The 27109-nt window shown below is 47.8% G+C and overlaps 17 non-coding genes and 1 pseudogene across 17 annotated transcripts; all 18 read right to left on the bottom strand.

Annotated features, from left to right (window-relative positions):
• Positions 1–982: 982 nt before the first annotated feature.
• On the bottom strand, positions 983–1173 carry LOC142684615 (U2 spliceosomal RNA). Its single transcript, XR_012854223.1, has one exon. It is a non-coding gene; the product is annotated as a U2 spliceosomal RNA (small nuclear RNA).
• A 1280-nt stretch (positions 1174–2453) lies between these two features.
• LOC142684614 (U2 spliceosomal RNA) lies at positions 2454–2644 on the bottom strand. Its single transcript, XR_012854222.1, has one exon. It is a non-coding gene; the product is annotated as a U2 spliceosomal RNA (small nuclear RNA).
• A 1312-nt stretch (positions 2645–3956) lies between these two features.
• Positions 3957–4147, bottom strand: LOC142684613 (U2 spliceosomal RNA). Its single transcript, XR_012854221.1, has one exon. It is a non-coding gene; the product is annotated as a U2 spliceosomal RNA (small nuclear RNA).
• Positions 4148–5439: 1292 nt separating this feature from the next.
• Positions 5440–5630, bottom strand: LOC142684612 (U2 spliceosomal RNA). Its single transcript, XR_012854220.1, has one exon. It is a non-coding gene; the product is annotated as a U2 spliceosomal RNA (small nuclear RNA).
• A 1296-nt stretch (positions 5631–6926) lies between these two features.
• On the bottom strand, positions 6927–7117 carry LOC142684611 (U2 spliceosomal RNA). The gene has a single exon (XR_012854219.1). It is a non-coding gene; the product is annotated as a U2 spliceosomal RNA (small nuclear RNA).
• Positions 7118–8413: 1296 nt separating this feature from the next.
• LOC142684773 (U2 spliceosomal RNA) lies at positions 8414–8588 on the bottom strand (annotated as a pseudogene).
• A 1292-nt stretch (positions 8589–9880) lies between these two features.
• On the bottom strand, positions 9881–10071 carry LOC142684608 (U2 spliceosomal RNA). The gene has a single exon (XR_012854217.1). It is a non-coding gene; the product is annotated as a U2 spliceosomal RNA (small nuclear RNA).
• Positions 10072–11353: 1282 nt separating this feature from the next.
• Positions 11354–11544, bottom strand: LOC142684607 (U2 spliceosomal RNA). The gene has a single exon (XR_012854216.1). It is a non-coding gene; the product is annotated as a U2 spliceosomal RNA (small nuclear RNA).
• A 1282-nt stretch (positions 11545–12826) lies between these two features.
• On the bottom strand, positions 12827–13017 carry LOC142684606 (U2 spliceosomal RNA). Its single transcript, XR_012854215.1, has one exon. It is a non-coding gene; the product is annotated as a U2 spliceosomal RNA (small nuclear RNA).
• A 1288-nt stretch (positions 13018–14305) lies between these two features.
• On the bottom strand, positions 14306–14496 carry LOC142684605 (U2 spliceosomal RNA). The gene has a single exon (XR_012854214.1). It is a non-coding gene; the product is annotated as a U2 spliceosomal RNA (small nuclear RNA).
• Positions 14497–15777: 1281 nt separating this feature from the next.
• Positions 15778–15968, bottom strand: LOC142684604 (U2 spliceosomal RNA). The gene has a single exon (XR_012854213.1). It is a non-coding gene; the product is annotated as a U2 spliceosomal RNA (small nuclear RNA).
• A 1298-nt stretch (positions 15969–17266) lies between these two features.
• On the bottom strand, positions 17267–17457 carry LOC142684602 (U2 spliceosomal RNA). The gene has a single exon (XR_012854211.1). It is a non-coding gene; the product is annotated as a U2 spliceosomal RNA (small nuclear RNA).
• Positions 17458–18753: 1296 nt separating this feature from the next.
• Positions 18754–18944, bottom strand: LOC142684601 (U2 spliceosomal RNA). Its single transcript, XR_012854210.1, has one exon. It is a non-coding gene; the product is annotated as a U2 spliceosomal RNA (small nuclear RNA).
• A 1287-nt stretch (positions 18945–20231) lies between these two features.
• On the bottom strand, positions 20232–20422 carry LOC142684600 (U2 spliceosomal RNA). The gene has a single exon (XR_012854209.1). It is a non-coding gene; the product is annotated as a U2 spliceosomal RNA (small nuclear RNA).
• A 1296-nt stretch (positions 20423–21718) lies between these two features.
• On the bottom strand, positions 21719–21909 carry LOC142684598 (U2 spliceosomal RNA). The gene has a single exon (XR_012854208.1). It is a non-coding gene; the product is annotated as a U2 spliceosomal RNA (small nuclear RNA).
• Positions 21910–23201: 1292 nt separating this feature from the next.
• LOC142684597 (U2 spliceosomal RNA) lies at positions 23202–23392 on the bottom strand. Its single transcript, XR_012854207.1, has one exon. It is a non-coding gene; the product is annotated as a U2 spliceosomal RNA (small nuclear RNA).
• A 1296-nt stretch (positions 23393–24688) lies between these two features.
• Positions 24689–24879, bottom strand: LOC142684595 (U2 spliceosomal RNA). The gene has a single exon (XR_012854205.1). It is a non-coding gene; the product is annotated as a U2 spliceosomal RNA (small nuclear RNA).
• A 1285-nt stretch (positions 24880–26164) lies between these two features.
• LOC142684594 (U2 spliceosomal RNA) lies at positions 26165–26355 on the bottom strand. Its single transcript, XR_012854204.1, has one exon. It is a non-coding gene; the product is annotated as a U2 spliceosomal RNA (small nuclear RNA).
• Positions 26356–27109: the final 754 nt, after the last annotated feature.

The following is a 27109-nucleotide window of genomic DNA, read 5'->3' as shown; positions in this document are numbered from 1 at the left end:
CCACAGCCACCCCTTGTTCCTTCACACCTTGTATCAGCTGTAATCCAGTCCAGTCCAGTGCTGCCTGCTGAGCAGCACTGACCAACACTGCCTGGGCCCAGGCTTTTATCTCTGAGGCCCCATTATGATGTCAGAAAGCTGGCTCTGGAATCCTGAGGGCTCCACTATGACACGTGCAAAGTTCCGTCTGAACTTTATATAAGACGGTGAGGCTCAGTCAGTCACTCAGTGTTGCCTGAGAGGGCAACACTGCAACAGCCGGCCGCCAGGCTGTCTTTTTTTTGCACAGCTAGTTGCCTCCAGGAGGCCACAAGAGGGAGACAAGGGACTGCAAAATGGAAAATAGGCATCCACCAACTTTACAGACAACTTCTCCTTGCTCCTACAACCTCCATCCTTGCACAGTTTGTTATTCTTCTAGGTAACATAGTAACAAATCCAAATTGCTGCTCTCTTTGTAGGCAAGCAAGGCTTTGTTGCAACTGCAATTCTTACTTCTTCTTGAAATGTAGGGACGACAGTACATTCCATCACATCCATCTAGTGTACACAGGTAGGTCCATTGTGGCGGGCAGGCGAGCGGGCGGGCTGCTTTATTGGCTGTTTGCTGTTCCCCTACTCCACTCCACTATTTGACTGTTGTGCTGCATCAATCAATCAATCAATCAATCAATCAATCAATCAGTGGCTGGCTCAGGTGCAGCTCTTTAACTTACCTAAAAGGGAGGGCGGAGAGAAGACAAGGAAGGTGAATGAGGTGTTCCAATGTGAAATGCCGGAAACACAGAAACACAGACGACACACAACAAGAGGTGGCAATCTATTCATTAATTGCATTTAATCAATGAGCTCATTATCACTCATGCATTGTCCAACAGGTGTTGAAATAATGGGATTAAAAGGGGAGATCCCTTCAGAAAGACAGAAACAATAGCAAAGACAAAAAACACTTTTGGAATCTGCTTTTAGTCAACACATAAGGAAAGGGTGCACCGGTCCTGGAAATACTGCAATACCAGGTCAATGCGTGGAGTGGACAGAGCAAGCTCTATTTCCATCTCCCTGTTCTAAAAATCCATTTAATATATGGTCCCCAGATAGGGGACGTATCAGATATTAAACTGATAAGAACAGATACTACACTTGATCTTAGCCAAAAGGCCGAGAAGCGATAACCCGAACGGGCCGCGCGTTGCCCGAGCCTGCCCGATACTGCTGTTCAGCCCTTGCAGCGATTCAGCCTACTTCTAGGCAATTCCATGGGGCCCTGCAGGCTCACACACTCACAGCTACACGGGAGGTGAATAAAGGCCGGAGAGGAAGCCAGACAGGATTTGCTTCTTTTGCTTGCACCACAATGCAGTGCTGAAAGAGGAGGAATCTACATAAAAACGCCTTCCTGGCAACGCCCAAATGCCCTGCTGCCATGCAGATAAACACTGGCAGCGGCAGCAAGTGCATGCCCACAGCCACCCCTTGTTCCTTCACACCTTGTATCAGCTGTAATCCAGTCCAGTCCAGTGCTGCCTGCTGAGCAGCACTGACCAACACTGCCTGGGCCCAGGCTTTTATCTCTGAGGCCCCATTATGATGTCAGAAAGCTGGCTCTGGAATCCTGAGGGCTCCACTATGACACGTGCAAAGTTCCGTCTGAACTTTATATAAGACGGTGAGGCTCAGTCAGTCACTCAGTGTTGCCTGAGAGGGCAACACTGCAACAGCCGGCCGCCAGGCTGTCTTTTTTTTGCACAGCTAGTTGCCTCCAGGAGGCCACAAGAGGGAGACAAGGGACTGCAAAATGGAAAATAGGCATCCACCAACTTTACAGACAACTTCTCCTTGCTCCTACAACCTCCATCCTTGCACAGTTTGTTATTCTTCTAGGTAACATAGTAACAAATCCAAATTGCTGCTCTCTTTGTAGGCAAGCAAGGCTTTGTTGCAACTGCAATTCTTACTTCTTCTTGAAATGTAGGGACGACAGTACATTCCATCACATCCATCTAGTGTACACAGGTAGGTCCATTGTGGCGGGCAGGCGAGCGGGCGGGCTGCTTTATTGGCTGTTTGCTGTTCCCCTACTCCACTCCACTATTTGACTGTTGTGCTGCATCAATCAATCAATCAATCAATCAATCAATCAATCAATCAATCAGTGGCTGGCTCAGGTGCAGCTCTTTAACTTACCTAAAAGGGAGGGCGGAGAGAAGACAAGGAAGGTGAATGAGGTGTTCCAATGTGAAATGCCGGAAACACAGAAACACAGACGACACACAACAAGAGGTGGCAATCTATTCATTAATTGCATTTAATCAATGAGCTCATTATCACTCATGCATTGTCCAACAGGTGTTGAAATAATGGGATTAAAAGGGGAGATCCCTTCAGAAAGACAGAAACAATAGCAAAGACAAAAAACACTTTTGGAATCTGCTTTTAGTCAACATATAAGGAAAGGGTGCACCGGTCCTGGAAATACTGCAATACCAGGTCAATGCGTGGAGTGGACAGAGCAAGCTCTATTTCCATCTCCCTGTTCTAAAAATCCATTTAATATATGGTCCCCAGATAGGGGACGTATCAGATATTAAACTGATAAGAACAGATACTACACTTGATCTTAGCCAAAAGGCCGAGAAGCGATAACCCGAACGGGCCGCGCGTTGCCCGAGCCTGCCCGATACTGCTGTTCAGCCCTTGCAGCGATTCAGCCTACTTCTAGGCAATTCCATGGGGCCCTGCAGGCTCACACACTCACAGCTACACGGGAGGTGAATAAAGGCCGGAGAGGAAGCCAGACAGGATTTGCTTCTTTTGCTTGCACCACAATGCAGTGCTGAAAGAGGAGGAATCTACATAAAAACGCCTTCCTGGCAACGCCCAAATGCCCTGCTGCCATGCAGATAAACACTGGCAGCGGCAGCAAGTGCATGCCCACAGCCACCCCTTGTTCCTTCACACCTTGTATCAGCTGTAATCCAGTCCAGTCCAGTGCTGCCTGCTGAGCAGCACTGACCAACACTGCCTGGGCCCAGGCTTTTATCTCTGAGGCCCCATTATGATGTCAGAAAGCTGGCTCTGGAATCCTGAGGGCTCCACTATGACACGTGCAAAGTTCCGTCTGAACTTTATATAAGACGGTGAGGCTCAGTCAGTCACTCAGTGTTGCCTGAGAGGGCAACACTGCAACAGCCGGCCGCCAGGCTGTCTTTTTTTTGCACAGCTAGTTGCCTCCAGGAGGCCACAAGAGGGAGACAAGGGACTGCAAAATGGAAAATAGGCATCCACCAACTTTACAGACAACTTCTCCTTGCTCCTACAACCTCCATCCTTGCACAGTTTGTTATTCTTCTAGGTAACATAGTAACAAATCCAAATTGCTGCTCTCTTTGTAGGCAAGCAAGGCTTTGTTGCAACTGCAATTCTTACTTCTTCTTGAAATGTAGGGACGACAGTACATTCCATCACATCCATCTAGTGTACACAGGTAGGTCCATTGTGGCGGGCAGGCGAGCGGGCGGGCTGCTTTATTGGCTGTTTGCTGTTCCCCTACTCCACTCCACTATTTGACTGTTGTGCTGCATCAATCAATCAATCAATCAATCAATCAATCAATCAATCAATCAATCAATCAATCAATCAATCAATCAATCAATCAGTGGCTGGCTCAGGTGCAGCTCTTTAACTTACCTAAAAGGGAGGGCGGAGAGAAGACAAGGAAGGTGAATGAGGTGTTCCAATGTGAAATGCCGGAAACACAGAAACACAGACGACACACAACAAGAGGTGGCAATCTATTCATTAATTGCATTTAATCAATGAGCTCATTATCACTCATGCATTGTCCAACAGGTGTTGAAATAATGGGATTAAAAGGGGAGATCCCTTCAGAAAGACAGAAACAATAGCAAAGACAAAAAACACTTTTGGAATCTGCTTTTAGTCAACACATAAGGAAAGGGTGCACCGGTCCTGGAAATACTGCAATACCAGGTCAATGCGTGGAGTGGACAGAGCAAGCTCTATTTCCATCTCCCTGTTCTAAAAATCCATTTAATATATGGTCCCCAGATAGGGGACGTATCAGATATTAAACTGATAAGAACAGATACTACACTTGATCTTAGCCAAAAGGCCGAGAAGCGATAACCCGAACGGGCCGCGCGTTGCCCGAGCCTGCCCGATACTGCTGTTCAGCCCTTGCAGCGATTCAGCCTACTTCTAGGCAATTCCATGGGGCCCTGCAGGCTCACACACTCACAGCTACACGGGAGGTGAATAAAGGCCGGAGAGGAAGCCAGACAGGATTTGCTTCTTTTGCTTGCACCACAATGCAGTGCTGAAAGAGGAGGAATCTACATAAAAACGCCTTCCTGGCAACGCCCAAATGCCCTGCTGCCATGCAGATAAACACTGGCAGCGGCAGCAAGTGCATGCCCACAGCCACCCCTTGTTCCTTCACACCTTGTATCAGCTGTAATCCAGTCCAGTCCAGTGCTGCCTGCTGAGCAGCACTGACCAACACTGCCTGGGCCCAGGCTTTTATCTCTGAGGCCCCATTATGATGTCAGAAAGCTGGCTCTGGAATCCTGAGGGCTCCACTATGACACGTGCAAAGTTCCGTCTGAACTTTATATAAGACGGTGAGGCTCAGTCAGTCACTCAGTGTTGCCTGAGAGGGCAACACTGCAACAGCCGGCCGCCAGGCTGTCTTTTTTTTGCACAGCTAGTTGCCTCCAGGAGGCCACAAGAGGGAGACAAGGGACTGCAAAATGGAAAATAGGCATCCACCAACTTTACAGACAACTTCTCCTTGCTCCTACAACCTCCATCCTTGCACAGTTTGTTATTCTTCTAGGTAACATAGTAACAAATCCAAATTGCTGCTCTCTTTGTAGGCAAGCAAGGCTTTGTTGCAACTGCAATTCTTACTTCTTCTTGAAATGTAGGGACGACAGTACATTCCATCACATCCATCTAGTGTACACAGGTAGGTCCATTGTGGCGGGCAGGCGAGCGGGCGGGCTGCTTTATTGGCTGTTTGCTGTTCCCCTACTCCACTCCACTATTTGACTGTTGTGCTGCATCAATCAATCAATCAATCAATCAATCAATCAATCAATCAATCAATCAATCAATCAGTGGCTGGCTCAGGTGCAGCTCTTTAACTTACCTAAAAGGGAGGGCGGAGAGAAGACAAGGAAGGTGAATGAGGTGTTCCAATGTGAAATGCCGGAAACACAGAAACACAGACGACACACAACAAGAGGTGGCAATCTATTCATTAATTGCATTTAATCAATGAGCTCATTATCACTCATGCATTGTCCAACAGGTGTTGAAATAATGGGATTAAAAGGGGAGATCCCTTCAGAAAGACAGAAACAATAGCAAAGACAAAAAACACTTTTGGAATCTGCTTTTAGTCAACACATAAGGAAAGGGTGCACCGGTCCTGGAAATACTGCAATACCAGGTCAATGCGTGGAGTGGACAGAGCAAGCTCTATTTCCATCTCCCTGTTCTAAAAATCCATTTAATATATGGTCCCCAGATAGGGGACGTATCAGATATTAAACTGATAAGAACAGATACTACACTTGATCTTAGCCAAAAGGCCGAGAAGCGATAACCCGAACGGGCCGCACGTTGCCCGAGCCTGCCCGATACTGCTGTTCAGCCCTTGCAGCGATTCAGCCTACTTCTAGGCAATTCCATGGGGCCCTGCAGGCTCACACACTCACAGCTACACGGGAGGTGAATAAAGGCCGGAGAGGAAGCCAGACAGGATTTGCTTCTTTTGCTTGCACCACAATGCAGTGCTGAAAGAGGAGGAATCTACATAAAAACGCCTTCCTGGCAACGCCCAAATGCCCTGCTGCCATGCAGATAAACACTGGCAGCGGCAGCAAGTGCATGCCCACAGCCACCCCTTGTTCCTTCACACCTTGTATCAGCTGTAATCCAGTCCAGTCCAGTGCTGCCTGCTGAGCAGCACTGACCAACACTGCCTGGGCCCAGGCTTTTATCTCTGAGGCCCCATTATGATGTCAGAAAGCTGGCTCTGGAATCCTGAGGGCTCCACTATGACACGTGCAAAGTTCCGTCTGAACTTTATATAAGACGGTGAGGCTCAGTCAGTCACTCAGTGTTGCCTGAGAGGGCAACACTGCAACAGCCGGCCGCCAGGCTGTCTTTTTTTTGCACAGCTAGTTGCCTCCAGGAGGCCACAAGAGGGAGACAAGGGACTGCAAAATGGAAAATAGGCATCCACCAACTTTACAGACAACTTCTCCTTGCTCCTACAACCTCCATCCTTGCACAGTTTGTTATTCTTCTAGGTAACATAGTAACAAATCCAAATTGCTGCTCTCTTTGTAGGCAAGCAAGGCTTTGTTGCAACTGCAATTCTTACTTCTTCTTGAAATGTAGGGACGACAGTACATTCCATCACATCCATCTAGTGTACACAGGTAGGTCCATTGTGGCGGGCAGGCGAGCGGGCGGGCTGCTTTATTGGCTGTTTGCTGTTCCCCTACTCCACTCCACTATTTGACTGTTGTGCTGCATCAATCAATCAATCAATCAATCAATCAATCAATCAATCAATCAATCAATCAATCAATCAGTGGCTGGCTCAGGTGCAGCTCTTTAACTTACCTAAAAGGGAGGGCGGAGAGAAGACAAGGAAGGTGAATGAGGTGTTCCAATGTGAAATGCCGGAAACACAGAAACACAGACGACACACAACAAGAGGTGGCAATCTATTCATTAATTGCATTTAATCAATGAGCTCATTATCACTCATGCATTGTCCAACAGGTGTTGAAATAATGGGATTAAAAGGGGAGATCCCTTCAGAAAGACAGAAACAATAGCAAAGACAAAAAACACTTTTGGAATCTGCTTTTAGTCAACACATAAGGAAAGGGTGCACCGGTCCTGGAAATACTGCAATACCAGGTCAATGCGTGGAGTGGACAGAGCAAGCTCTATTTCCATCTCCCTGTTCTAAAAATCCATTTAATATATGGTCCCCAGATAGGGGACGTATCAGATATTAAACTGATAAGAACAGATACTACACTTGATCTTAGCCAAAAGGCCGAGAAGCGATAACCCGAACGGGCCGCGCGTTGCCCGAGCCTGCCCGATACTGCTGTTCAGCCCTTGCAGCGATTCAGCCTACTTCGAGGCAATTCCATGGGGCCCTGCAGGCTCACACACTCACAGCTACACGGGAGGTGAATAAAGGCCGGAGAGGAAGCCAGACAGGATTTGCTTCTTTTGCTTGCACCACAATGCAGTGCTGAAAGAGGAGGAATCTACATAAAAACGCCTTCCTGGCAACGCCCAAATGCCCTGCTGCCATGCAGATAAACACTGGCAGCGGCAGCAAGTGCATGCCCACAGCCACCCCTTGTTCCTTCACACCTTGTATCAGCTGTAATCCAGTCCAGTCCAGTGCTGCCTGCTGAGCAGCACTGACAAACACTGCCTGGGCCCAGGCTTTTATCTCTGAGGCCCCATTATGATGTCAGAAAGCTGGCTCTGGAATCCTGAGGGCTCCACTATGACACGTGCAAAGTTCCGTCTGAACTTTATATAAGACGGTGAGGCTCAGTCAGTCACTCAGTGTTGCCTGAGAGGGCAACACTGCAACAGCCGGCCGCCAGGCTGTCTTTTTTTTGCACAGCTAGTTGCCTCCAGGAGGCCACAAGAGGGAGACAAGGGACTGCAAAATGGAAAATAGGCATCCACCAACTTTACAGACAACTTCTCCTTGCTCCTACAACCTCCATCCTTGCACAGTTTGTTATTCTTCTAGGTAACATAGTAACAAATCCAAATTGCTGCTCTCTTTGTAGGCAAGCAAGGCTTTGTTGCAACTGCAATTCTTACTTCTTCTTGAAATGTAGGGACGACAGTACATTCCATCACATCCATCTAGTGTACACAGGTAGGTCCATTGTGGCGGGCAGGCGAGCGGGCGGGCTGCTTTATTGGCTGTTTGCTGTTCCCCTACTCCACTCCACTATTTGACTGTTGTGCTGCATCAATCAATCAATCAATCAATCAATCAATCAATCAATCAATCAATCAATCAATCAATCAGTGGCTGGCTCAGGTGCAGCTCTTTAACTTACCTAAAAGGGAGGGCGGAGAGAAGACAAGGAAGGTGAATGAGGTGTTCCAATGTGAAATGCCGGAAACACAGAAACACAGACGACACACAACAAGAGGTGGCAATCTATTCATTAATTGCATTTAATCAATGAGCTCATTATCACTCATGCATTGTCCAACAGGTGTTGAAATAATGGGATTAAAAGGGGAGATCCCTTCAGAAAGACAGAAACAATAGCAAAGACAAAAAACACTTTTGGAATCTGCTTTTAGTCAACACATAAGGAAAGGGTGCACCGGTCACCAGGTCAATGCGTGGAGTGGACAGAGCAAGCTCTATTTCCATCTCCCTGTTCTAAAAATCCATTTAATATATGGTCCCCAGATAGGGGACGTATCAGATATTAAACTGATAAGAACAGATACTACACTTGATCTTAGCCAAAAGGCCGAGAAGCGATAACCCGAACGGGCCGCGCGTTGCCCGAGCCTGCCCGATACTGCTGTTCAGCCCTTGCAGCGATTCAGCCTACTTCGAGGCAATTCCATGGGGCCCTGCAGGCTCACACACTCACAGCTACACGGGAGGTGAATAAAGGCCGGAGAGGAAGCCAGACAGGATTTGCTTCTTTTGCTTGCACCACAATGCAGTGCTGAAAGAGGAGGAATCTACATAAAAACGCCTTCCTGGCAACGCCCAAATGCCCTGCTGCCATGCAGATAAACACTGGCAGCGGCAGCAAGTGCATGCCCACAGCCACCCCTTGTTCCTTCACACCTTGTATCAGCTGTAATCCAGTCCAGTCCAGTGCTGCCTGCTGAGCAGCACTGACCAACACTGCCTGGGCCCAGGCTTTTATCTCTGAGGCCCCATTATGATGTCAGAAAGCTGGCTCTGGAATCCTGAGGGCTCCACTATGACACGTGCAAAGTTCCGTCTGAACTTTATATAAGACGGTGAGGCTCAGTCAGTCACTCAGTGTTGCCTGAGAGGGCAACACTGCAACAGCCGGCCGCCAGGCTGTCTTTTTTTTGCACAGCTAGTTGCCTCCAGGAGGCCACAAGAGGGAGACAAGGGACTGCAAAATGGAAAATAGGCATCCACCAACTTTACAGACAACTTCTCCTTGCTCCTACAACCTCCATCCTTGCACAGTTTGTTATTCTTCTAGGTAACATAGTAACAAATCCAAATTGCTGCTCTCTTTGTAGGCAAGCAAGGCTTTGTTGCAACTGCAATTCTTACTTCTTCTTGAAATGTAGGGACGACAGTACATTCCATCACATCCATCTAGTGTACACAGGTAGGTCCATTGTGGCGGGCAGGCGAGCGGGCGGGCTGCTTTATTGGCTGTTTGCTGTTCCCCTACTCCACTCCACTATTTGACTGTTGTGCTGCATCAATCAATCAATCAATCAATCAATCAATCAATCAATCAATCAATCAATCAATCAGTGGCTGGCTCAGGTGCAGCTCTTTAACTTACCTAAAAGGGAGGGCGGAGAGAAGACAAGGAAGGTGAATGAGGTGTTCCAATGTGAAATGCCGGAAACACAGAAACACAGACGACACACAACAAGAGGTGGCAATCTATTCATTAATTGCATTTAATCAATGAGCTCATTATCACTCATGCATTGTCCAACAGGTGTTGAAATAATGGGATTAAAAGGGGAGATCCCTTCAGAAAGACAGAAACAATAGCAAAGACAAAAAACACTTTTGGAATCTGCTTTTAGTCAACACATAAGGAAAGGGTGCACCGGTCCTGGAAATACTGCAATACCAGGTCAATGCGTGGAGTGGACAGAGCAAGCTCTATTTCCATCTCCCTGTTCTAAAAATCCATTTAATATATGGTCCCCAGATAGGGGACGTATCAGATATTAAACTGATAAGAACAGATACTACACTTGATCTTAGCCAAAAGGCCGAGAAGCGATAACCCGAACGGGCCGCGCGTTGCCCGATACTGCTGTTCAGCCCTTGCAGCGATTCAGCCTACTTCTAGGCAATTCCATGGGGCCCTGCAGGCTCACACACTCACAGCTACACGGGAGGTGAATAAAGGCCGGAGAGGAAGCCAGACAGGATTTGCTTCTTTTGCTTGCACCACAATGCAGTGCTGAAAGAGGAGGAATCTACATAAAAACGCCTTCCTGGCAACGCCCAAATGCCCTGCTGCCATGCAGATAAACACTGGCAGCGGCAGCAAGTGCATGCCCACAGCCACCCCTTGTTCCTTCACACCTTGTATCAGCTGTAATCCAGTCCAGTCCAGTGCTGCCTGCTGAGCAGCACTGACCAACACTGCCTGGGCCCAGGCTTTTATCTCTGAGGCCCCATTATGATGTCAGAAAGCTGGCTCTGGAATCCTGAGGGCTCCACTATGACACGTGCAAAGTTCCGTCTGAACTTTATATAAGACGGTGAGGCTCAGTCAGTCACTCAGTGTTGCCTGAGAGGGCAACACTGCAACAGCCGGCCGCCAGGCTGTCTTTTTTTTGCACAGCTAGTTGCCTCCAGGAGGCCACAAGAGGGAGACAAGGGACTGCAAAATGGAAAATAGGCATCCACCAACTTTACAGACAACTTCTCCTTGCTCCTACAACCTCCATCCTTGCACAGTTTGTTATTCTTCTAGGTAACATAGTAACAAATCCAAATTGCTGCTCTCTTTGTAGGCAAGCAAGGCTTTGTTGCAACTGCAATTCTTACTTCTTCTTGAAATGTAGGGACGACAGTACATTCCATCACATCCATCTAGTGTACACAGGTAGGTCCATTGTGGCGGGCAGGCGAGCGGGCGGGCTGCTTTATTGGCTGTTTGCTGTTCCCCTACTCCACTCCACTATTTGACTGTTGTGCTGCATCAATCAATCAATCAATCAATCAATCAATCAATCAATCAATCAATCAATCAATCAGTGGCTGGCTCAGGTGCAGCTCTTTAACTTACCTAAAAGGGAGGGCGGAGAGAAGACAAGGAAGGTGAATGAGGTGTTCCAATGTGAAATGCCGGAAACACAGAAACACAGACGACACACAACAAGAGGTGGCAATCTATTCATTAATTGCATTTAATCAATGAGCTCATTATCACTCATGCATTGTCCAACAGGTGTTGAAATAATGGGATTAAAAGGGGAGATCCCTTCAGAAAGACAGAAACAATAGCAAAGACAAAAAACACTTTTGGAATCTGCTTTTAGTCAACACATAAGGAAAGGGTGCACCGGTCCTGGAAATACTGCAATACCAGGTCAATGCGTGGAGTGGACAGAGCAAGCTCTATTTCCATCTCCCTGTTCTAAAAATCCATTTAATATATGGTCCCCAGATAGGGGACGTATCAGATATTAAACTGATAAGAACAGATACTACACTTGATCTTAGCCAAAAGGCCGAGAAGCGATAACCCGAACGGGCCGCGCGTTGCCCGATACTGCTGTTCAGCCCTTGCAGCGATTCAGCCTACTTCTAGGCAATTCCATGGGGCCCTGCAGGCTCACACACTCACAGCTACACGGGAGGTGAATAAAGGCCGGAGAGGAAGCCAGACAGGATTTGCTTCTTTTGCTTGCACCACAATGCAGTGCTGAAAGAGGAGGAATCTACATAAAAACGCCTTCCTGGCAACGCCCAAATGCCCTGCTGCCATGCAGATAAACACTGGCAGCGGCAGCAAGTGCATGCCCACAGCCACCCCTTGTTCCTTCACACCTTGTATCAGCTGTAATCCAGTCCAGTCCAGTGCTGCCTGCTGAGCAGCACTGACCAACACTGCCTGGGCCCAGGCTTTTATCTCTGAGGCCCCATTATGATGTCAGAAAGCTGGCTCTGGAATCCTGAGGGCTCCACTATGACACGTGCAAAGTTCCGTCTGAACTTTATATAAGACGGTGAGGCTCAGTCAGTCACTCAGTGTTGCCTGAGAGGGCAACACTGCAACAGCCGGCCGCCAGGCTGTCTTTTTTTTGCACAGCTAGTTGCCTCCAGGAGGCCACAAGAGGGAGACAAGGGACTGCAAAATGGAAAATAGGCATCCACCAACTTTACAGACAACTTCTCCTTGCTCCTACAACCTCCATCCTTGCACAGTTTGTTATTCTTCTAGGTAACATAGTAACAAATCCAAATTGCTGCTCTCTTTGTAGGCAAGCAAGGCTTTGTTGCAACTGCAATTCTTACTTCTTCTTGAAATGTAGGGACGACAGTACATTCCATCACATCCATCTAGTGTACACAGGTAGGTCCATTGTGGCGGGCAGGCGAGCGGGCGGGCTGCTTTATTGGCTGTTTGCTGTTCCCCTACTCCACTCCACTATTTGACTGTTGTGCTGCATCAATCAATCAATCAATCAATCAATCAATCAATCAATCAATCAATCAATCAATCAGTGGCTGGCTCAGGTGCAGCTCTTTAACTTACCTAAAAGGGAGGGCGGAGAGAAGACAAGGAAGGTGAATGAGGTGTTCCAATGTGAAATGCCGGAAACACAGAAACACAGACGACACACAACAAGAGGTGGCAATCTATTCATTAATTGCATTTAATCAATGAGCTCATTATCACTCATGCATTGTCCAACAGGTGTTGAAATAATGGGATTAAAAGGGGAGATCCCTTCAGAAAGACAGAAACAATAGCAAAGACAAAAAACACTTTTGGAATCTGCTTTTAGTCAACACATAAGGAAAGGGTGCACCGGTCCTGGAAATACTGCAATACCAGGTCAATGCGTGGAGTGGACAGAGCAAGCTCTATTTCCATCTCCCTGTTCTAAAAATCCATTTAATATATGGTCCCCAGATAGGGGACGTATCAGATATTAAACTGATAAGAACAGATACTACACTTGATCTTAGCCAAAAGGCCGAGAAGCGATAACCCGAACGGGCCGCGCGTTGCCCGAGCCTGCCCGATACTGCTGTTCAGCCCTTGCAGCGATTCAGCCTACTTCTAGGCAATTCCATGGGGCCCTGCAGGCTCACACACTCACAGCTACACGGGAGGTGAATAAAGGCCGGAGAGGAAGCCAGACAGGATTTGCTTCTTTTGCTTGCACCACAATGCAGTGCTGAAAGAGGAGGAATCTACATAAAAACGCCTTCCTGGCAACGCCCAAATGCCCTGCTGCCATGCAGATAAACACTGGCAGCGGCAGCAAGTGCATGCCCACAGCCACCCCTTGTTCCTTCACACCTTGTATCAGCTGTAATCCAGTCCAGTCCAGTGCTGCCTGCTGAGCAGCACTGACCAACACTGCCTGGGCCCAGGCTTTTATCTCTGAGGCCCCATTATGATGTCAGAAAGCTGGCTCTGGAATCCTGAGGGCTCCACTATGACACGTGCAAAGTTCCGTCTGAACTTTATATAAGACGGTGAGGCTCAGTCAGTCACTCAGTGTTGCCTGAGAGGGCAACACTGCAACAGCCGGCCGCCAGGCTGTCTTTTTTTTGCACAGCTAGTTGCCTCCAGGAGGCCACAAGAGGGAGACAAGGGACTGCAAAATGGAAAATAGGCATCCACCAACTTTACAGACAACTTCTCCTTGCTCCTACAACCTCCATCCTTGCACAGTTTGTTATTCTTCTAGGTAACATAGTAACAAATCCAAATTGCTGCTCTCTTTGTAGGCAAGCAAGGCTTTGTTGCAACTGCAATTCTTACTTCTTCTTGAAATGTAGGGACGACAGTACATTCCATCACATCCATCTAGTGTACACAGGTAGGTCCATTGTGGCGGGCAGGCGAGCGGGCGGGCTGCTTTATTGGCTGTTTGCTGTTCCCCTACTCCACTCCACTATTTGACTGTTGTGCTGCATCAATCAATCAATCAATCAATCAATCAATCAATCAATCAATCAATCAATCAGTGGCTGGCTCAGGTGCAGCTCTTTAACTTACCTAAAAGGGAGGGCGGAGAGAAGACAAGGAAGGTGAATGAGGTGTTCCAATGTGAAATGCCGGAAACACAGAAACACAGACGACACACAACAAGAGGTGGCAATCTATTCATTAATTGCATTTAATCAATGAGCTCATTATCACTCATGCATTGTCCAACAGGTGTTGAAATAATGGGATTAAAAGGGGAGATCCCTTCAGAAAGACAGAAACAATAGCAAAGACAAAAAACACTTTTGGAATCTGCTTTTAGTCAACACATAAGGAAAGGGTGCACCGGTCCTGGAAATACTGCAATACCAGGTCAATGCGTGGAGTGGACAGAGCAAGCTCTATTTCCATCTCCCTGTTCTAAAAATCCATTTAATATATGGTCCCCAGATAGGGGACGTATCAGATATTAAACTGATAAGAACAGATACTACACTTGATCTTAGCCAAAAGGCCGAGAAGCGATAACCCGAACGGGCCGCGCGTTGCCCGAGCCTGCCCGATACTGCTGTTCAGCCCTTGCAGCGATTCAGCCTACTTCTAGGCAATTCCATGGGGCCCTGCAGGCTCACACACTCACAGCTACACGGGAGGTGAATAAAGGCCGGAGAGGAAGCCAGACAGGATTTGCTTCTTTTGCTTGCACCACAATGCAGTGCTGAAAGAGGAGGAATCTACATAAAAACGCCTTCCTGGCAACGCCCAAATGCCCTGCTGCCATGCAGATAAACACTGGCAGCGGCAGCAAGTGCATGCCCACAGCCACCCCTTGTTCCTTCACACCTTGTATCAGCTGTAATCCAGTCCAGTCCAGTGCTGCCTGCTGAGCAGCACTGACCAACACTGCCTGGGCCCAGGCTTTTATCTCTGAGGCCCCATTATGATGTCAGAAAGCTGGCTCTGGAATCCTGAGGGCTCCACTATGACACGTGCAAAGTTCCGTCTGAACTTTATATAAGACGGTGAGGCTCAGTCAGTCACTCAGTGTTGCCTGAGAGGGCAACACTGCAACAGCCGGCCGCCAGGCTGTCTTTTTTTTGCACAGCTAGTTGCCTCCAGGAGGCCACAAGAGGGAGACAAGGGACTGCAAAATGGAAAATAGGCATCCACCAACTTTACAGACAACTTCTCCTTGCTCCTACAACCTCCATCCTTGCACAGTTTGTTATTCTTCTAGGTAACATAGTAACAAATCCAAATTGCTGCTCTCTTTGTAGGCAAGCAAGGCTTTGTTGCAACTGCAATTCTTACTTCTTCTTGAAATGTAGGGACGACAGTACATTCCATCACATCCATCTAGTGTACACAGGTAGGTCCATTGTGGCGGGCAGGCGAGCGGGCGGGCTGCTTTATTGGCTGTTTGCTGTTCCCCTACTCCACTCCACTATTTGACTGTTGTGCTGCAATCAATCAATCAATCAATCAATCAATCAATCAATCAATCAATCAGTGGCTGGCTCAGGTGCAGCTCTTTAACTTACCTAAAAGGGAGGGCGGAGAGAAGACAAGGAAGGTGAATGAGGTGTTCCAATGTGAAATGCCGGAAACACAGAAACACAGACGACACACAACAAGAGGTGGCAATCTATTCATTAATTGCATTTAATCAATGAGCTCATTATCACTCATGCATTGTCCAACAGGTGTTGAAATAATGGGATTAAAAGGGGAGATCCCTTCAGAAAGACAGAAACAATAGCAAAGACAAAAAACACTTTTGGAATCTGCTTTTAGTCAACACATAAGGAAAGGGTGCACCGGTCCTGGAAATACTGCAATACCAGGTCAATGCGTGGAGTGGACAGAGCAAGCTCTATTTCCATCTCCCTGTTCTAAAAATCCATTTAATATATGGTCCCCAGATAGGGGACGTATCAGATATTAAACTGATAAGAACAGATACTACACTTGATCTTAGCCAAAAGGCCGAGAAGCGATAACCCGAACGGGCCGCGCGTTGCCCGAGCCTGCCCGATACTGCTGTTCAGCCCTTGCAGCGATTCAGCCTACTTCTAGGCAATTCCATGGGGCCCTGCAGGCTCACACACTCACAGCTACACGGGAGGTGAATAAAGGCCGGAGAGGAAGCCAGACAGGATTGGTTCTTTTGCTTGCACCACAATGCAGTGCTGAAAGAGGAGGAATCTACATAAAAACGCCTTCCTGGCAACGCCCAAATGCCCTGCTGCCATGCAGATAAACACTGGCAGCGGCAGCAAGTGCATGCCCACAGCCACCCCTTGTTCCTTCACACCTTGTATCAGCTGTAATCCAGTCCAGTCCAGTGCTGCCTGCTGAGCAGCACTGACCAACACTGCCTGGGCCCAGGCTTTTATCTCTGAGGCCCCATTATGATGTCAGAAAGCTGGCTCTGGAATCCTGAGGGCTCCACTATGACACGTGCAAAGTTCCGTCTGAACTTTATATAAGACGGTGAGGCTCAGTCAGTCACTCAGTGTTGCCTGAGAGGGCAACACTGCAACAGCCGGCCGCCAGGCTGTCTTTTTTTTGCACAGCTAGTTGCCTCCAGGAGGCCACAAGAGGGAGACAAGGGACTGCAAAATGGAAAATAGGCATCCACCAACTTTACAGACAACTTCTCCTTGCTCCTACAACCTCCATCCTTGCACAGTTTGTTATTCTTCTAGGTAACATAGTAACAAATCCAAATTGCTGCTCTCTTTGTAGGCAAGCAAGGCTTTGTTGCAACTGCAATTCTTACTTCTTCTTGAAATGTAGGGACGACAGTACATTCCATCACATCCATCTAGTGTACACAGGTAGGTCCATTGTGGCGGGCAGGCGAGCGGGCGGGCTGCTTTATTGGCTGTTTGCTGTTCCCCTACTCCACTCCACTATTTGACTGTTGTGCTGCATCAATCAATCAATCAATCAATCAATCAATAATCAATCAATCAATCAATCAATCAATCAATCAGTGGCTGGCTCAGGTGCAGCTCTTTAACTTACCTAAAAGGGAGGGCGGAGAGAAGACAAGGAAGGTGAATGAGGTGTTCCAATGTGAAATGCCGGAAACACAGAAACACAGACGACACACAACAAGAGGTGGCAATCTATTCATTAATTGCATTTAATCAATGAGCTCATTATCACTCATGCATTGTCCAACAGGTGTTGAAATAATGGGATTAAAAGGGGAGATCCCTTCAGAAAGACAGAAACAATAGCAAAGACAAAAAACACTTTTGGAATCTGCTTTTAGTCAACACATAAGGAAAGGGTGCACCGGTCCTGGAAATACTGCAATACCAGGTCAATGCGTGGAGTGGACAGAGCAAGCTCTATTTCCATCTCCCTGTTCTAAAAATCCATTTAATATATGGTCCCCAGATAGGGGACGTATCAGATATTAAACTGATAAGAACAGATACTACACTTGATCTTAGCCAAAAGGCCGAGAAGCGATAACCCGAACGGGCCGCGCGTTGCCCGAGCCTGCCCGATACTGCTGTTCAGCCCTTGCAGCGATTCAGCCTACTTCTAGGCAATTCCATGGGGCCCTGCAGGCTCACACACTCACAGCTACACGGGAGGTGAATAAAGGCCGGAGAGGAAGCCAGACAGGATTTGCTTCTTTTGCTTGCACCACAATGCAGTGCTGAAAGAGGAGGAATCTACATAAAAACGCCTTCCTGGCAACGCCCAAATGCCCTGCTGCCATGCAGATAAACACTGGCAGCGGCAGCAAGTGCATGCCCACAGCCACCCCTTGTTCCTTCACACCTTGTATCAGCTGTAATCCAGTCCAGTCCAGTGCTGCCTGCTGAGCAGCACTGACCAACACTGCCTGGGCCCAGGCTTTTATCTCTGAGGCCCCATTATGATGTCAGAAAGCTGGCTCTGGAATCCTGAGGGCTCCACTATGACACGTGCAAAGTTCCGTCTGAACTTTATATAAGACGGTGAGGCTCAGTCAGTCACTCAGTGTTGCCTGAGAGGGCAACACTGCAACAGCCGGCCGCCAGGCTGTCTTTTTTTTGCACAGCTAGTTGCCTCCAGGAGGCCACAAGAGGGAGACAAGGGACTGCAAAATGGAAAATAGGCATCCACCAACTTTACAGACAACTTCTCCTTGCTCCTACAACCTCCATCCTTGCACAGTTTGTTATTCTTCTAGGTAACATAGTAACAAATCCAAATTGCTGCTCTCTTTGTAGGCAAGCAAGGCTTTGTTGCAACTGCAATTCTTACTTCTTCTTGAAATGTAGGGACGACAGTACATTCCATCACATCCATCTAGTGTACACAGGTAGGTCCATTGTGGCGGGCAGGCGAGCGGGCGGGCTGCTTTATTGGCTGTTTGCTGTTCCCCTACTCCACTCCACTATTTGACTGTTGTGCTGCATCAATCAATCAATCAATCAATCAATCAATCAATCAATCAATCAATCAATCAATCAATCAGTGGCTGGCTCAGGTGCAGCTCTTTAACTTACCTAAAAGGGAGGGCGGAGAGAAGACAAGGAAGGTGAATGAGGTGTTCCAATGTGAAATGCCGGAAACACAGAAACACAGACGACACACAACAAGAGGTGGCAATCTATTCATTAATTGCATTTAATCAATGAGCTCATTATCACTCATGCATTGTCCAACAGGTGTTGAAATAATGGGATTAAAAGGGGAGATCCCTTCAGAAAGACAGAAACAATAGCAAAGACAAAAAACACTTTTGGAATCTGCTTTTAGTCAACACATAAGGAAAGGGTGCACCGGTCCTGGAAATACTGCAATACCAGGTCAATGCGTGGAGTGGACAGAGCAAGCTCTATTTCCATCTCCCTGTTCTAAAAATCCATTTAATATATGGTCCCCAGATAGGGGACGTATCAGATATTAAACTGATAAGAACAGATACTACACTTGATCTTAGCCAAAAGGCCGAGAAGCGATAACCCGAACGGGCCGCGCGTTGCCCGAGCCTGCCCGATACTGCTGTTCAGCCCTTGCAGCGATTCAGCCTACTTCTAGGCAATTCCATGGGGCCCTGCAGGCTCACACACTCACAGCTACACGGGAGGTGAATAAAGGCCGGAGAGGAAGCCAGACAGGATTTGCTTCTTTTGCTTGCACCACAATGCAGTGCTGAAAGAGGAGGAATCTACATAAAAACGCCTTCCTGGCAACGCCCAAATGCCCTGCTGCCATGCAGATAAACACTGGCAGCGGCAGCAAGTGCATGCCCACAGCCACCCCTTGTTCCTTCACACCTTGTATCAGCTGTAATCCAGTCCAGTCCAGTGCTGCCTGCTGAGCAGCACTGACCAACACTGCCTGGGCCCAGGCTTTTATCTCTGAGGCCCCATTATGATGTCAGAAAGCTGGCTCTGGAATCCTGAGGGCTCCACTATGACACGTGCAAAGTTCCGTCTGAACTTTATATAAGACGGTGAGGCTCAGTCAGTCACTCAGTGTTGCCTGAGAGGGCAACACTGCAACAGCCGGCCGCCAGGCTGTCTTTTTTTTGCACAGCTAGTTGCCTCCAGGAGGCCACAAGAGGGAGACAAGGGACTGCAAAATGGAAAATAGGCATCCACCAACTTTACAGACAACTTCTCCTTGCTCCTACAACCTCCATCCTTGCACAGTTTGTTATTCTTCTAGGTAACATAGTAACAAATCCAAATTGCTGCTCTCTTTGTAGGCAAGCAAGGCTTTGTTGCAACTGCAATTCTTACTTCTTCTTGAAATGTAGGGACGACAGTACATTCCATCACATCCATCTAGTGTACACAGGTAGGTCCATTGTGGCGGGCAGGCGAGCGGGCGGGCTGCTTTATTGGCTGTTTGCTGTTCCCCTACTCCACTCCACTATTTGACTGTTGTGCTGCATCAATCAATCAATCAATCAATCAATCAATCAGTGGCTGGCTCAGGTGCAGCTCTTTAACTTACCTAAAAGGGAGGGCGGAGAGAAGACAAGGAAGGTGAATGAGGTGTTCCAATGTGAAATGCCGGAAACACAGAAACACAGACGACACACAACAAGAGGTGGCAATCTATTTCATTAATTGCATTTAATCAATGAGCTCATTATCACTCATGCATTGTCCAACAGGTGTTGAAATAATGGGATTAAAAGGGGAGATCCCTTCAGAAAGACAGAAACAATAGCAAAGACAAAAAACACTTTTGGAATCTGCTTTTAGTCAACACATAAGGAAAGGGTGCACCATAAGGAAAGGGTGCACCGGTCCTGGAAATACTGCAATACCAGGTCAATGCGTGGAGTGGACAGAGCAAGCTCTATTTCCATCTCCCTGTTCTAAAAATCCATTTAATATATGGTCCCCAGATAGGGGACGTATCAGATATTAAACTGATAAGAACAGATACTACACTTGATCTTAGCCAAAAGGCCGAGAAGCGATAACCCGAACGGGCCGCGCGTTGCCCGAGCCTGCCCGATACTGCTGTTCAGCCCTTGCAGTGATTCAGCCTACTTCTAGGCAATTCCATGGGGCCCTGCAGGCTCACACACTCACAGCTACACGGGAGGTGAATAAAGGCCGGAGAGGAAGCCAGACAGGATTTGCTTCTTTTGCTTGCACCACAATGCAGTGCTGAAAGAGGAGGAATCTACATAAAAACGCCTTCCTGGCAACGCCCAAATGCCCTGCTGCCATGCAGATAAACACTGGCAGCGGCAGCAAGTGCATGCCCACAGCCACCCCTTGTTCCTTCACACCTTGTATCAGCTGTAATCCAGTCCAGTCCAGTGCTGCCTGCTGAGCAGCACTGACCAACACTGCCTGGGCCCAGGCTTTTATCTCTGAGGCCCCATTATGATGTCAGAAAGCTGGCTCTGGAATCCTGAGGGCTCCACTATGACACGTGCAAAGTTCCGTCTGAACTTTATATAAGACGGTGAGGCTCAGTCAGTCACTCAGTGTTGCCTGAGAGGGCAACACTGCAACAGCCGGCCGCCAGGCTGTCTTTTTTTTGCACAGCTAGTTGCCTCCAGGAGGCCACAAGAGGGAGACAAGGGACTGCAAAATGGAAAATAGGCATCCACCAACTTTACAGACAACTTCTCCTTGCTCCTACAACCTCCATCCTTGCACAGTTTGTTATTCTTCTAGGTAACATAGTAACAAATCCAAATTGCTGCTCTCTTTGTAGGCAAGCAAGGCTTTGTTGCAACTGCAATTCTTACTTCTTCTTGAAATGTAGGGACGACAGTACATTCCATCACATCCATCTAGTGTACACAGGTAGGTCCATTGTGGCGGGCAGGCGAGCGGGCGGGCTGCTTTATTGGCTGTTTGCTGTTCCCCTACTCCACTCCACTATTTGACTGTTGTGCTGCATCAATCAATCAATCAATCAATCAATCAATCAATCAATCAATCAATCAATCAATCAATCAGTGGCTGGCTCAGGTGCAGCTCTTTAACTTACCTAAAAGGGAGGGCGGAGAGAAGACAAGGAAGGTGAATGAGGTGTTCCAATGTGAAATGCCGGAAACACAGAAACACAGACGACACACAACAAGAGGTGGCAATCTATTCATTAATTGCATTTAATCAATGAGCTCATTATCACTCATGCATTGTCCAACAGGTGTTGAAATAATGGGATTAAAAGGGGAGATCCCTTCAGAAAGACAGAAACAATAGCAAAGACAAAAAACACTTTTGGAATCTGCTTTTAGTCAACACATAAGGAAAGGGTGCACCGGTCCTGGAAATACTGCAATACCAGGTCAATGCGTGGAGTGGACAGAGCAAGCTCTATTTCCATCTCCCTGTTCTAAAAATCCATTTAATATATGGTCCCCAGATAGGGGACGTATCAGATATTAAACTGATAAGAACAGATACTACACTTGATCTTAGCCAAAAGGCCGAGAAGCGATAACCCGAACGGGCCGCGCGTTGCCCGAGCCTGCCCGATACTGCTGTTCAGCCCTTGCAGCGATTCAGCCTACTTCTAGGCAATTCCATGGGGCCCTGCAGGCTCACACACTCACAGCTACACGGGAGGTGAATAAAGGCCGGAGAGGAAGCCAGACAGGATTTGCTTCTTTTGCTTGCACCACAATGCAGTGCTGAAAGAGGAGGAATCTACATAAAAACGCCTTCCTGGCAACGCCCAAATGCCCTGCTGCCATGCAGATAAACACTGGCAGCGGCAGCAAGTGCATGCCCACAGCCACCCCTTGTTCCTTCACACCTTGTATCAGCTGTAATCCAGTCCAGTCCAGTGCTGCCTGCTGAGCAGCACTGACCAACACTGCCTGGGCCCAGGCTTTTATCTCTGAGGCCCCATTATGATGTCAGAAAGCTGGCTCTGGAATCCTGAGGGCTCCACTATGACACGTGCAAAGTTCCGTCTGAACTTTATATAAGACGGTGAGGCTCAGTCAGTCACTCAGTGTTGCCTGAGAGGGCAACACTGCAACAGCCGGCCGCCAGGCTGTCTTTTTTTTGCACAGCTAGTTGCCTCCAGGAGGCCACAAGAGGGAGACAAGGGACTGCAAAATGGAAAATAGGCATCCACCAACTTTACAGACAACTTCTCCTTGCTCCTACAACCTCCATCCTTGCACAGTTTGTTATTCTTCTAGGTAACATAGTAACAAATCCAAATTGCTGCTCTCTTTGTAGGCAAGCAAGGCTTTGTTGCAACTGCAATTCTTACTTCTTCTTGAAATGTAGGGACGACAGTACATTCCATCACATCCATCTAGTGTACACAGGTAGGTCCATTGTGGCGGGCAGGCGAGCGGGCGGGCTGCTTTATTGGCTGTTTGCTGTTCCCCTACTCCACTCCACTATTTGACTGTTGTGCTGCATCAATCAATCAATCAATCAATCAATCAATCAATCAATCAATCAATCAATCAATCAGTGGCTGGCTCAGGTGCAGCTCTTTAACTTACCTAAAAGGGAGGGCGGAGAGAAGACAAGGAAGGTGAATGAGGTGTTCCAATGTGAAATGCCGGAAACACAGAAACACAGACGACACACAACAAGAGGTGGCAATCTATTCATTAATTGCATTTAATCAATGAGCTCATTATCACTCATGCATTGTCCAACAGGTGTTGAAATAATGGGATTAAAAGGGGAGATCCCTTCAGAAAGACAGAAACAATAGCAAAGACAAAAAACACTTTTGGAATCTGCTTTTAGTCAACACATAAGGAAAGGGTGCACCGGTCCTGGAAATACTGCAATACCAGGTCAATGCGTGGAGTGGACAGAGCAAGCTCTATTTCCATCTCCCTGTTCTAAAAATCCATTTAATATATGGTCCCCAGATAGGGGACGTATCAGATATTAAACTGATAAGAACAGATACTACACTTGATCTTAGCCAAAAGGCCGAGAAGCGATAACCCGAACGGGCCGCGCGTTGCCCGAGCCTGCCCGATACTGCTGTTCAGCCCTTGCAGCGATTCAGCCTACTTCTAGGCAATTCCATGGGGCCCTGCAGGCTCACACACTCACAGCTACACGGGAGGTGAATAAAGGCCGGAGAGGAAGCCAGACAGGATTTGCTTCTTTTGCTTGCACCACAATGCAGTGCTGAAAGAGGAGGAATCTACATAAAAACGCCTTCCTGGCAACGCCCAAATGCCCTGCTGCCATGCAGATAAACACTGGCAGCGGCAGCAAGTGCATGCCCACAGCCACCCCTTGTTCCTTCACACCTTGTATCAGCTGTAATCCAGTCCAGTCCAGTGCTGCCTGCTGAGCAGCACTGACCAACACTGCCTGGGCCCAGGCTTTTATCTCTGAGGCCCCATTATGATGTCAGAAAGCTGGCTCTGGAATCCTGAGGGCTCCACTATGACACGTGCAAAGTTCCGTCTGAACTTTATATAAGACGGTGAGGCTCAGTCAGTCACTCAGTGTTGCCTGAGAGGGCAACACTGCAACAGCCGGCCGCCAGGCTGTCTTTTTTTTGCACAGCTAGTTGCCTCCAGGAGGCCACAAGAGGGAGACAAGGGACTGCAAAATGGAAAATAGGCATCCACCAACTTTACAGACAACTTCTCCTTGCTCCTACAACCTCCATCCTTGCACAGTTTGTTATTCTTCTAGGTAACATAGTAACAAATCCAAATTGCTGCTCTCTTTGTAGGCAAGCAAGGCTTTGTTGCAACTGCAATTCTTACTTCTTCTTGAAATGTAGGGACGACAGTACATTCCATCACATCCATCTAGTGTACACAGGTAGGTCCATTGTGGCGGGCAGGCGAGCGGGCGGGCTGCTTTATTGGCTGTTTGCTGTTCCCCTACTCCACTCCACTATTTGACTGTTGTGCTGCATCAATCAATCAATCAATCAATCAATCAATCAATCAATCAATCAATCAATCAATCAATCAGTGGCTGGCTCAGGTGCAGCTCTTTAACTTACCTAAAAGGGAGGGCGGAGAGAAGACAAGGAAGGTGAATGAGGTGTTCCAATGTGAAATGCCGGAAACACAGAAACACAGACGACACACAACAAGAGGTGGCAATCTATTCATTAATTGCATTTAATCAATGAGCTCATTATCACTCATGCATTGTCCAACAGGTGTTGAAATAATGGGATTAAAAGGGGAGATCCCTTCAGAAAGACAGAAACAATAGCAAAGACAAAAAACACTTTTGGAATCTGCTTTTAGTCAACACATAAGGAAAGGGTGCACCGGTCCTGGAAATACTGCAATACCAGGTCAATGCGTGGAGTGGACAGAGCAAGCTCTATTTCCATCTCCCTGTTCTAAAAATCCATTTAATATATGGTCCCCAGATAGGGGACGTATCAGATATTAAACTGATAAGAACAGATACTACACTTGATCTTAGCCAAAAGGCCGAGAAGCGATAACCCGAACGGGCCGCGCGTTGCCCGAGCCTGCCCGATACTGCTGTTCAGCCCTTGCAGCGATTCAGCCTACTTCTAGGCAATTCCATGGGGCCCTGCAGGCTCACACACTCACAGCTACACGGGAGGTGAATAAAGGCCGGAGAGGAAGCCAGACAGGATTTGCTTCTTTTGCTTGCACCACAATGCAGTGCTGAAAGAGGAGGAATCTACATAAAAACGCCTTCCTGGCAACGCCCAAATGCCCTGCTGCCATGCAGATAAACACTGGCAGCGGCAGCAAGTGCATGCCCACAGCCACCCCTTGTTCCTTCACACCTTGTATCAGCTGTAATCCAGTCCAGTCCAGTGCTGCCTGCTGAGCAGCACTGACCAACACTGCCTGGGCCCAGGCTTTTATCTCTGAGGCCCCATTATGATGTCAGAAAGCTGGCTCTGGAATCCTGAGGGCTCCACTATGACACGTGCAAAGTTCCGTCTGAACTTTATATAAGACGGTGAGGCTCAGTCAGTCACTCAGTGTTGCCTGAGAGGGCAACACTGCAACAGCCGGCCGCCAGGCTGTCTTTTTTTTGCACAGCTAGTTGCCTCCAGGAGGCCACAAGAGGGAGACAAGGGACTGCAAAATGGAAAATAGGCATCCACCAACTTTACAGACAACTTCTCCTTGCTCCTACAACCTCCATCCTTGCACAGTTTGTTATTCTTCTAGGTAACATAGTAACAAATCCAAATTGCTGCTCTCTTTGTAGGCAAGCAAGGCTTTGTTGCAACTGCAATTCTTACTTCTTCTTGAAATGTAGGGACGACAGTACATTCCATCACATCCATCTAGTGTACACAGGTAGGTCCATTGTGGCGGGCAGGCGAGCGGGCGGGCTGCTTTATTGGCTGTTTGCTGTTCCCCTACTCCACTCCACTATTTGACTGTTGTGCTGCATCAATCAATCAATCAATCAATCAATCAATCAATCAATCAATCAATCAAGTGGCTGGCTCAGGTGCAGCTCTTTAACTTACCTAAAAGGGAGGGCGGAGAGAAGACAAGGAAGGTGAATGAGGTGTTCCAATGTGAAATGCCGGAAACACAGAAACACAGACGACACACAACAAGAGGTGGCAATCTATTCATTAATTGCATTTAATCAATGAGCTCATTATCACTCATGCATTGTCCAACAGGTGTTGAAATAATGGGATTAAAAGGGGAGATCCCTTCAGAAAGACAGAAACAATAGCAAAGACAAAAAACACTTTTGGAATCTGCTTTTAGTCAACACATAAGGAAAGGGTGCACCGGTCCTGGAAATACTGCAATACCAGGTCAATGCGTGGAGTGGACAGAGCAAGCTCTATTTCCATCTCCCTGTTCTAAAAATCCATTTAATATATGGTCCCCAGATAGGGGACGTATCAGATATTAAACTGATAAGAACAGATACTACACTTGATCTTAGCCAAAAGGCCGAGAAGCGATAACCCGAACGGGCCGCGCGTTGCCCGAGCCTGCCCGATACTGCTGTTCAGCCCTTGCAGCGATTCAGCCTACTTCTAGGCAATTCCATGGGGCCCTGCAGGCTCACACACTCACAGCTACACGGGAGGTGAATAAAGGCCGGAGAGGAAGCCAGACAGGATTTGCTTCTTTTGCTTGCACCACAATGCAGTGCTGAAAGAGGAGGAATCTACATAAAAACGCCTTCCTGGCAACGCCCAAATGCCCTGCTGCCATGCAGATAAACACTGGCAGCGGCAGCAAGTGCATGCCCACAGCCACCCCTTGTTCCTTCACACCTTGTATCAGCTGTAATCCAGTCCAGTCCAGTGCTGCCTGCTGAGCAGCACTGACCAACACTGCCTGGGCCCAGGCTTTTATCTCTGAGGCCCCATTATGATGTCAGAAAGCTGGCTCTGGAATCCTGAGGGCTCCACTATGACACGTGCAAAGTTCCGTCTGAACTTTATATAAGACGGTGAGGCTCAGTCAGTCACTCAGTGTTGCCTGAGAGGGCAACACTGCAACAGCCGGCCGCCAGGCTGTCTTTTTTTTGCACAGCTAGTTGCCTCCAGGAGGCCACAAGAGGGAGACAAGGGACTGCAAAATGGAAAATAGGCATCCACCAACTTTACAGACAACTTCTCCTTGCTCCTACAACCTCCATCCTTGCACAGTTTGTTATTCTTCTAGGTAACATAGTAACAAATCCAAATTGCTGCTCTCTTTGTAGGCA

This window comes from Rhinoderma darwinii (genome assembly GCF_050947455.1).
Source record: "Rhinoderma darwinii isolate aRhiDar2 chromosome 5 unlocalized genomic scaffold, aRhiDar2.hap1 SUPER_5_unloc_10, whole genome shotgun sequence".
Classification (NCBI taxonomy): Eukaryota; Metazoa; Chordata; class Amphibia; order Anura; family Rhinodermatidae; genus Rhinoderma; species Rhinoderma darwinii.
Note: the sequence above shows the minus strand (reverse complement) of the source record. Positions and strands in the feature narration are given on the sequence as shown.